Source organism: Simochromis diagramma, unplaced genomic scaffold, assembly GCF_900408965.1.
Source record: "Simochromis diagramma unplaced genomic scaffold, fSimDia1.1 OVJJ01000738.1, whole genome shotgun sequence".
Taxonomy (NCBI): Eukaryota; Metazoa; Chordata; class Actinopteri; order Cichliformes; family Cichlidae; genus Simochromis; species Simochromis diagramma.
This window is the reverse complement of record NW_024387255.1, coordinates 496293-506390: the sequence shown is the minus strand read 5'-3', so window position 1 is coordinate 506390 and position 10098 is coordinate 496293. Positions and strand designations below refer to the sequence as shown.

The 10098-nt window shown below is 44.7% G+C and overlaps 1 long non-coding RNA gene across 1 annotated transcript; it reads right to left on the bottom strand.

Moving 5' to 3' along the window:
* Nucleotides 1-8816: 8816 nt before the first annotated feature.
* LOC120715232 lies at nt 8817-9838 on the bottom strand. Its single transcript, XR_005691576.1, has 2 exons — nt 9476-9838; nt 8817-8993 (listed from the first exon to the last, which is right to left on the bottom strand). It is a non-coding gene; the product is annotated as an uncharacterized LOC120715232 (long non-coding RNA).
* Nucleotides 9839-10098: the final 260 nt, after the last annotated feature.

Sequence of the window (10098 nt, the reverse complement as noted above, 5' to 3'; positions counted from 1 at the left end):
GTTATTATTGTGTGTTTGAGGGTACAGTTGTCCATTGTGGGTGTGTGTATGTTCAGTCCATGAGTTTAACGTGGGTCAGATGTCAGGAGGCAGAGTTCAGGAGTCTGACAGCTGTGGGGAAGAAGCTGTTCCGGTACCTGGTGGTCTTAGTCCGGAGGCTCCTGTAGCGCCTCCCAGAGGGCAGGAGGGTGAAGAGTCCATGCGATGGGTGACTGGGGTCTTTGATGATTTTCCCAGCCCTTTTCAGACACCGCTTCCTGTAGATGTCTTTTATGGCAGGAAGTGGTGCTCCGGCGATGCGCTGGGCAGTTTTCACGACCCTCTGCAACGCCTTCCGGTCCGAGGCAGAGCAGTTCCTGTACCAGACTGTTATACAGTTGGTCAGGATGCTCTCGATGGTGCAGCGATAGAAGTTCACCAGGATGTCTGAGGACAGGTGGTTCTTCCTCAGAGTCCTCAAGAAGAAGAGGCGCTGGTGAGCCTTCTTGACCAGCTTGGAGCAGTTGGTCGTCCAGGTGAGATCCTCGGAGATGTGGACTCCCAGGAACTTGAAGCTGCTCACACGCTCCACAGCCGTCCCCTTAATGTGGATGGGTGGATGTGGGTCAGCATTCCTCCTGTAGTCCACGATGAGCTCCTTGGTCTTCTCGGTGTTAAGCAGCAGGTTGTTTCTGTTGCACCACTCAGCCAGACGATCCACCTCCTCCCTGTAGGCGGCCTCATCCTTGTCACTGATGAGGCCAATCACCGTGGTGTCATCTGCAAACTTAATGATGGTGTTGGAACCATCAGCAGGTCTGCAGTCGTGGGTGAAGAGGGAGTAGAGGAAAGGGCTCATCACACAGCCTTGTGGTACACCGGTGTTCATTGTGATGGTAGATGAGCAGTGGTTATCCAGCCGGACATGTTGGGGGCGGTTGGTCAGGAAGTCCAGTAACCATTTGCAGATGAGGGAACTGATGCCCAGGTCTGTCAGTTTCCTGATGAGTTGTGAGGGGTGGATTGTATTGAATGCTGAACTGAAGTCTATAAACAGCATTCTGGCGTAGGTGTTGTTGTTGTCCAGGTGTGAGAGGACAGAGTGCATTGCGATGGAGACTGCATCCTCTGTGCTCCTGTTCTGGCGGTATGCGAATTGGTGGGGGTCCAGGGTGGGGGGGAGACAGGATTTGAAGTGTGCTAGGACCAGTCGCTCTAAGCACTTAGTGATGATGGGGGTGAGTGCTACTGGGCGGTAATCATTGAGGCAAGATGGGTTGGAGTTTTTGGGTATCGGGACGATGGAGGTGGATTTGAAGCAGGCCGGTACCACAGCGTGGGCCAAGGACAGATTGAATATGTCTGTGAGCACTCCTGCAAGCTCCCCAGAACACGCTCTGAGAACACGCCCGGGGATGCCATCAGGGCCTGCAGCCTTGTGGACATTGATCCTGCTCAGCACCGCTCCTACATCGGTGGGGGAGAGAGTCAGAGGTTGGTGGTCTGGCGTCATGTCTGCTTTGGTTGTGGTTGTGGGGTTCCCTCGCTCAAAACGAGCATAAAAGTTGTTGAGCTCGTTGAGGAAGGAGACATCAGAGGATGCGGGGGAGGGTTTGGTGGTCCTGTAGTCTGTGATGGTCTGGAGTCCTTGCCACATGCGTCGGGGGTTGGAGTTGGAGAAGTGTTCTTCTACCTTCTTTTTGTAATGGTGTTTGGCTTTTTTGATGCCCTTCTTTAGATTAGCCCTGGCTGTACTGTAGGCGTGTGCATCTCCTGACCTAAAGGCGGTGTTGCGGGCCTTCAGGAGGAGACGAACATCCCGGTTCATCCAAGGCTTCTGGTTGGGGTACATGGTGATCCGTTTCTGGGTGGTGACACTGTCTGTGGTTTTGGAGATGTAATCCAGTACAGATGAGGCGTACTGGTCCAGGTCTGTGTGGGTGAACATATTCCAGTCTGTGTTTTTAAATCTGTCCTGGAGCACTGCGTCTGTCCCCTCTGGCCACACTTTAATTGTCCTCACAGCAGGTTTCACACATTGGATGAGTGGTGAATACCGAGGTGTGAGGAACAGGGAGAGATGGTCCGATTGTCCAATGTGGGGGAGGGGTGTGGCTTTGTAGGCTCCAGCCAGGTTGGAATACACATGGTCTAAAGTCTTGTCTCCTCTGGTGTGGCAGGAGACATGTTGGTGGAATCTGGGGAGGACTGTCTTTAAGTTGGTGTGGTTGAAGTCGCCAGCAACAATAAAAGCAGCCTCGGGGTGTTTATTCTGGTGTTTGTTAATGGCTGCAGAAAGTTCTTTCATGGCAACCTAGCATTAGCGTCGGGGGGGATATACACGGCAGTGAGTATGATAGAGGTGAGTTCTCTGGGGAGATAATAAGGTCTGCATTTGACCATTAAAAACTCCGCATTAGGTGAGCAGTGACTCTCAGTAGTAGTGGAGTTCATGCACCAAGCATTGTTAATATAAATGCACAAACCTCCACCTCTGGTCTTGCCGGAGTCATCTGCCAGCCTGTCGGCTCGGTGTGTGTGGCGTCCTGCTAACTCGATAGCATTGTCCGGGCAGCTGTTGTTCAGCCATGTTTCGGTGAAAAACATGACATTTGAGTCCATAATCCGTCTGTTGTTAGTGATGGAGAGCCGTATCTCATCCATTTTGTTTGCCAGAGAACGGACATTGGCGAGAAAAATACTGGGTAAAGGCAGCCGGTGTGGTGTTAGCTTTAGCTTAGCCTGTAGCCCTCCGCGCCTACCTCGCCTTTGTTTACGATCTCGGCGCCGTCTGCGTGCACTTCCGCCCAGCCGGGGAGAGTGGGCAGCCTCCGGTGTTCTGGAGATCTCTGGGATGAGTCGGAGATCGGCGATAAAACTGTTGGAGTTGTGAGTCCAGATGTCCAGAAGCTCTTGTCTGCTGTAGGTCAGCAACGCACAGCAATTCTGGACGAATAATCCAGTTAAAAGTAGATAAAAAACCGCTAAATAGCAGATTCTGGAGAGACACTGAGCCTCGCGTTGTTCACGCGCCGCCATCTTGGAAACCTACATCTGTCCTGACCAACATTTTGCCAAGTGTGAGTGATCCGAATCCTGCAAGTGAGTCTCTTGCAAACAAAACTACCCCGGGCTTAAATTGCTTCAGGCGTGATAAGACTCTCTTTCGCTTTATTGGGTGGTTCAACCCCCTCACATTTCAGCTAAAAAAGGTAAGGTTACCACTCATCAAGGAAGTCCCACATTTTTATGTGCAGAGTCGCCCAAGGAGGGTAGGGAGGGGACGAAAACAACAACAAAAAACATGACAACCAACCCCACCCCAGAAAAAAAATGCAATACAATAACATATCACTGTGTAAAAAAAAACTAAAACAATACCACCCACCAATATCACCCCAGCAGGTTGCATTAAAAAGAAACTGCGCGAGCCCCTGCTTTCTTCCCATATTAATCAAGAACTCCCCGAACCACTAGCATCATACCTGCACCCTTGAACATTAGCCCCTAAACTCGAGCCAGGGTCTCAGTTTTCAGGACACGAAGAAGAGAAAGAAGAAAGAACAAAAACAAATCAGCCAAACAACGAACCAGTTTTACCTTAAAATGAACAGTAAAGAACACATTGCTATGCCAACAGCGCGGCTGTATAGTGTCAGTCAGAACGAGGACGCCACTTAGGCTAGTCTGACCCGTTATAGTTGTAAATTAGGGTGAGTGCTCTAACGGGCTACAGTGTCCAACTCAGGATGGAGAGCTTTGGTTTTCTTCCATGGTTTGAATGAAGCGAGAGGCCTCCTCAACTGACTCCAATCGCCGGATTTTCCCATCTGGAAGAGTAATGCGGAGCCTGGCGGGGAAGAGGAGGGAAGGACGGAGGCCTCTCCGGTATAACTCGGCCATAACATCCTTATGCTGGGCTCGCTGCTTCTGGATGTCGGCGTTGTAATCCTCATAAAACTGGAGTTTATGTCCGCAGTACTCCAACGTCCCTCGGCGTCTCCGTGCTTCCCTCATCAGCAGCTCCTTAATCTGGAAGCAGTGGAAGCGGATAATGACTGAGTGCGGCCTCCCATCAGGGCCCGGTTTGGGCATAAGGCTACAGTAGGCTCTGTCAAGCTCCGGGGGGGGGGGGGTAGCAAAGTTTGTGCGCCGAAGATCTCCACCAGCAGCCGGGAAAAGAACTCAGTTGGCCGTGGACCCGGCTCCACTGATTCCGGCAAACCCACCAGACGGATGTTCTACCTTCTGCTTCTACTTTCCAGGTCGGAAAGTTTAGTTTTGAAAAATTTGTTTTCCTCCTGTAGTGAATTATACTTAGCTTCGAGCACTGCCAAACGCTGAACAACATCCGCTGCGTTTGCTTCAAGCTCAGCAATACGTAGTTCTTGATTTGCAACTTCCGCTTGAATCTTGTCCAGCTTACCATTAATTACATCCGATGTAGCCTTAAAATCTGCGGCTATGGCTGTTCTGTGCTATTCGAGCAGGGCGACAAGCGCCGGGTTCAGGGCTGCACTAGCATCCTCTGCTGCGCCAGCATTAGCACAACTCTCGGCAGTAAGGTTTTTCTCGGTTTGTCTCCTTCCCTTGGACATCCTTCCAATGTGACACTCATAAATGACCCGAAAAGTTTGTGTCTAACAGCAAAATGGGGCTCAGAAAGTAAAATTTTAAAAAAGTTAGGCAGGTGCTAGTGGCCAACACACCTTACTCCATTGCCGGAAAATGGAAGTTGGTCTTCATCTTTGGTTTGTGCTGTCAGCTTTATGTTGATACCTGAACACAAAGACAAAGATCATATTTGTGTCCTCATTAGGGCAGGAATTTGTGTTGGTGTCTGAGAATGTAGCTTATAGGTTTATATTGTTAAAAGATAATTACGAGACAATGCACTTCAGGTCATCTTACGGACAAGTGCAATTGTAACAAGTAGCATGACAAATTACTTTCTCCTCGGAGTAATGTACTGTATTACTTTTTAAAGAAAAGTTTTCTGTATAATATATGTGATACATAACTTTACAAAAAGGGGGAAATACCTCCAATATGCACAAACATTTAACCACACAACATGCAACTTGTTTGCACAAATGTAATGACTTTGATATGCTGCTTAGCTATGGTGGTAATTCTCAAAGCGGAGCCAATGAGAACCCACTGAGAATTGAGGAGAAAACAGATGAGTGAAAGGAATCAATTTGAAAAGTGATAATGATAACAGCATTGGAATCGCTAAATTCTTATCACTTTCCATCCTTAACCCTTTAAAGCCGGTCGGAGCGGGCACGCTCTGTTTTGCGTAACTATTTTTAAATCCCGGTAGCTCTGCAACCACGTAAGCTAGCGCAATAGTTTTTTTGCATATGAAACTGGAGGAGTTGTACTTACATCTTACGCCATCAGCTTGTCCTAGGTCACAGTTTCCTTCCACATATAGCTTTGCAAAAACTGCATAAAAAGCGCTTGCAGCAACAAAAACATAATATTCCAGCAACACGCTTTGCCGATCCGATCAGCTGTTCATAACACTTCCCAAGTTGGAATAGACGTCAGCGCGAACTTTTGCATGTCCGCCATTACCTGCCCGAAACCGGAAGTGACGTCATTTTCACGGAAATGTAGTTTTTTTTTTTACCATCAGGGCCTCAGGGCCTATACTGGTGTTTTTAAAAGTTATCTTTGACTTTAAGACTTTCTGTGTCGTTTCTGGGATGCTTAGGACTCATATTTCACTGCTGGAAATAGTTTATTTTGATGCATATGCTGCTTTTTTGCAAAATTGCAATATAATATTTATTTTCATTTTTCCTGCAGTATATAAAAATTGGTGTATTTCAAAAATAAGACTATAAAGACACTGAAAATAAATTTCCTGTGGTAGGAAACTATTTTGTGCAACTTTTTTGTATTTACAGTTTTGAGGGATAAGCCTCTTAAATTTCTCTAACTAGAAATATATGTTAAAAAAGCAAAAAACGATTTTCAATTTTTTTGTAGTTTATTGCACTTTTTTGCAATTTATGTAATTACTATGCACTTAATGAATACATATTATTAAAATCTGGGCTATAATTGTTGTATTGATCTATAGCAACTTGAAATGCTCCCAAAAATGGCACCACACCATGTAAAAACAGATGATTTTTGTTAGAGAGAGTTCTGGATGTTATTCAGGATGTCGCCATAGACAAAGTTTCCATCCAGCTGCACAACATCAACAGCTGATGCCTCCATGATGTTCTTATGTTTCAGGTAGCTCTGGCGGACTTGGTTCTATGGTAGGTCTTAAAGGGTTAATAGTGATGGGATTTCCAGCTCTTTTTAGAGAACCGGCTCTTTCAGCTCGGCTCACTAAAAAGATCCGGCACTTTCGGCTCTTCAGGTTGTTTTGTTGCTTTAATTCATTTATTATTAACAACAATATAAAATTATGCACAAAAGGAATTACTAATGTAAAAAAAAAAAGTGGTTTTATTTATATATGTTTATATATAAATATATACAGTGGTATATAGAGCCGACTCACTTCAAAGAGTTGGCTCTAGGAGCCATTTCGTTCGCGACCGACACATCACTAATCCCTAAGCATGACACAGTGTGAGCCTCCAAAAGGTGATTCTGTTCATCTGAACGTAGCGTTTTGTGGGAGAAACGTTTCGTCAATCATCCACGATCGCCCACAGTGACAAATGTGGGTGATCGTGGATGAGTGACGAACGAGTTGGGAGTTCGCCTTGTAATCGGAAGGTTGCCGGTTCGAGCCCCGGCTTGGACAGTCTCGGTCGTTGTGTCCTTGGGCAAGACACTTCACCCGTTGCCTAATGGTGGTGGTCAGAGGGCCCGGTGGCACCAGTGTCCGGCAGCCTCGCCTCTGTCAGTGTGCCCCAGGGTGGCTATGGCTACAATATAGCTTGCAATCACCAGTGTGTAAATGTGTGTGTGGATGAATGGATATGTAAAGCGCTTTGGGGTCCTTAGGGACTAGTAAAGCGCTATATAAATACAGGCCATTTACCATCCAAGTGACTTCTTCAGTCTCAGCTGACTGCAGGTTTCCCCAATCTTATAAACAGTACATTGCATAATGACTGAAACCAGATTAAGGAACTGACCTCCCAGCCCATTGTTCCTTCACTGGGCTGGTATCAGTCATTATGCAATGTACTGTTTATAAGATTAGGGAAACCTGCAGTCAGCTGAGACTGAAGAAGCCACTTGGATGAGTGACGAAACGTTTCTCCCACAAAATGCTACGTCCAGATGAACAGAATCAACTTTTGGAGATTTACTTACCTGGATGATTGAGCATGCATCAAGACGACACAGTGTGAGGGCTTGGAGGTGTGCTGCCTCCTCCCTGGTAGCTGTTCTGTTCAACTAAGCTACTGTCCAAAAATTATCAAAGAAAGTCTTCTTCTGTAGACATGTTACATTAAACATGGCAAACAAATTCCTTCATAATAATGAAAGTGCTTTTTATATGAACCTGCATTAGTAAGACAATTGTAATATCAGAGTAACTCTTTCAATCAGTGTCAATGCTTTTTGCACACAAAGGTGATGGAGCAAAACTAGTAAAAGTGTTTCCATTTCCATGGCCATTTGGGATCTGTCATGAATCCTCACAGTGCACATCCCAGAACACAACAGTTATGAAAAATAAAAAACACATTTTGTTCTTTTTTCTTAACATTTCCACACTAAAGCACTTGAATGTGTGACAAGTTGTGTTTACTGTCAGACAAGTAGAAGCTCTTTAACTACTTACTCATGGGTAAAAAATTCAGAATGACATGACATGGTTTTCAGCTGTTCCAAAAAGAGCCATACGCCACAGCTCTGTTTCATTGATTAGGCTAGGGTGACACTTGGTCATTGCCTGTGGTTCACACATTTTAAAGCTCAGATTCTGATGTTAACGTATTATTTTTATTATTTTATCATATTTAGGAGTTGAGTTTTGCTTTTTTGATCTTCTCCCATTTCATTCACTGTCACTGTAGGCCTTTTGAGACCATCTTAGCAGATCTCCTGCCATTGGACTTCCAGGACTACCAGCTTTCTTGGAGTTACCTTTGTCCACAAGGGTCTTTCTGAACATAGACGCAGCTCTGCTCTTCACTGAACGTACCCCACAATATCAGTGTTCTGGAGTGCTGACTTATTTTGTAGTACGGCTTCTTTGATATCTATTTCCAAACTGTTACACTATATATTTTTGCTGCCGAAAATGAATAGTGTTTTTTTTAGGTTTCCATTGGAGATTGATAAAAAACAGTTTCTGTGATCCTGTAACCCTAACCCTTTAAGTTTTATCCATTTTTGGCAGTTCACTGGAAGCAAATGCTGTAGGCAGGATAACAAAGAGAGACAAACAAAATTGACAAACTTTACAGCCTAGACCAGAGGCCAGAGAACGTAGGTGAAAGACACAGACAAAACAGAAGTTCTGAGAACAGGCCGCTGCGATAGTGGCTGTGCAGGTTATACACTCTTAATTTTAAGTGTGGTTGGAATGTGAAGAAGGTCAAAGGAGCTTGCAAAGAAAAGCGTCTGGACTTCTTCATGTAACACACGATACTTTACCACTACTGAATGTAGAGAAAGTTAGGATCTTGGGCTTATGTTCTCTAGGAATCGACTAAGGAGTGAATGACACACAGCTAAAAGAACAGTCAACATTTATTCAAAACAAAACCAAAAACAGTCATTCAACAGTTCACAACAGTTCCAATTGTCCATATTTGTCAGTCTGTGTATTCAGTTTTAGAGTCCAGAGTTCAGTGTTCAGAGTTCTTTTCAGTCTTTTCAGTTCAGGTGTGTGAGTGTGTGTGTATAGTGTTAATGTTAGTAGTACTACCCGGGTAGTGTATTGTTCTGAGATCTCATAAGCTTATCTGTCAAGAAGTAACGCAGTTGTCACTTCTAAGTAGGCTGGAAATCTTTCCTGCATCGCAGCTGGGGATCCGGCATCCTGGCTCGCAACTTTAGACTCCAACAAAAAAACCAACCTGCACAGGGCAGTGAACATATTTTACATGAATATCATATAACAACTTAATCAACACCAGTGACCAAATGTCTCTCACTCTTTGTATATAACGAATTAATGCAATCAATAATAAAATTAATCAAAGAACCTTAAAACAATTTCCACATCATACAAATTTAACTCAAATCTCATATTTTGTGAACAGCAGTCACATCAATCCAATGAATTGAGAGAACGTACATTACTGATGCACGAGGAAAGTGCAAAACGTGGTCGCAGTACTATTTAGCCAAAGACTGCTCATATTTATCATCTCATTACAATAAATAAAACTTACCTACTAGCTTCCAAAGAAATATTTCCGATTGGTTTAAAACATTCACAAGTGAAGAAATAAAAAGATAATACAGCACTTAAAAGGAACACATGAAATTTACATTATACTAAGCTAATGATTAGCTAACGATTAGCTTGCTATGCTAGCGCAGTTAGTCAACTCACCGGAAATGAACAAAAAACACAAAAACAGAGGTACATCGGCATCAACAAAAAGTGTCCGCGTTTCCCAACAAGCGGAAAAGTAAAATCCAATTTGTGTCTTCACACATAACCTTTTTCTTGAACAAGGATTAAAGAAAAACTCAGTGAGTATCTCCGACCAGCATACGTAGCCTTAGCACTATTCTCCTTCTCTAGAGTTCTCAACTCAAGTTCACAAGCACTAAACAATCTCATAGTGCCACCTACTGACATTCTTTGGGAACAGCAGTTCATTTTCATGAGGCAAATTTTAGGTGGGTTACATTTAAGTTACTTGAAGACGCTTCACCTCTCATCCTAGAAGCTTCTTCAGTTCTAAGGTCAAATGGTGGAGAGTCCCAGATATAAGCCTAGTGGGAGTATCCCCCCACAGAGGGACAAAAGGACCCCCTGATGATCCTCCAATCGCCTGAGCCAAGGTGTGAAACTGGGTGTGGGTCCCAATCAGCCAGCATTTCGGGTGAGTTCATTGTGAAACCTGGCCCCACCTTATCATGCGAATTCCTGAGATCAGATGGCCCAGGATGTGAGTGGGCGTTAAAGTGTCTGGGAAGGGATCTCAAAACTGGATTATAGATGGCAGA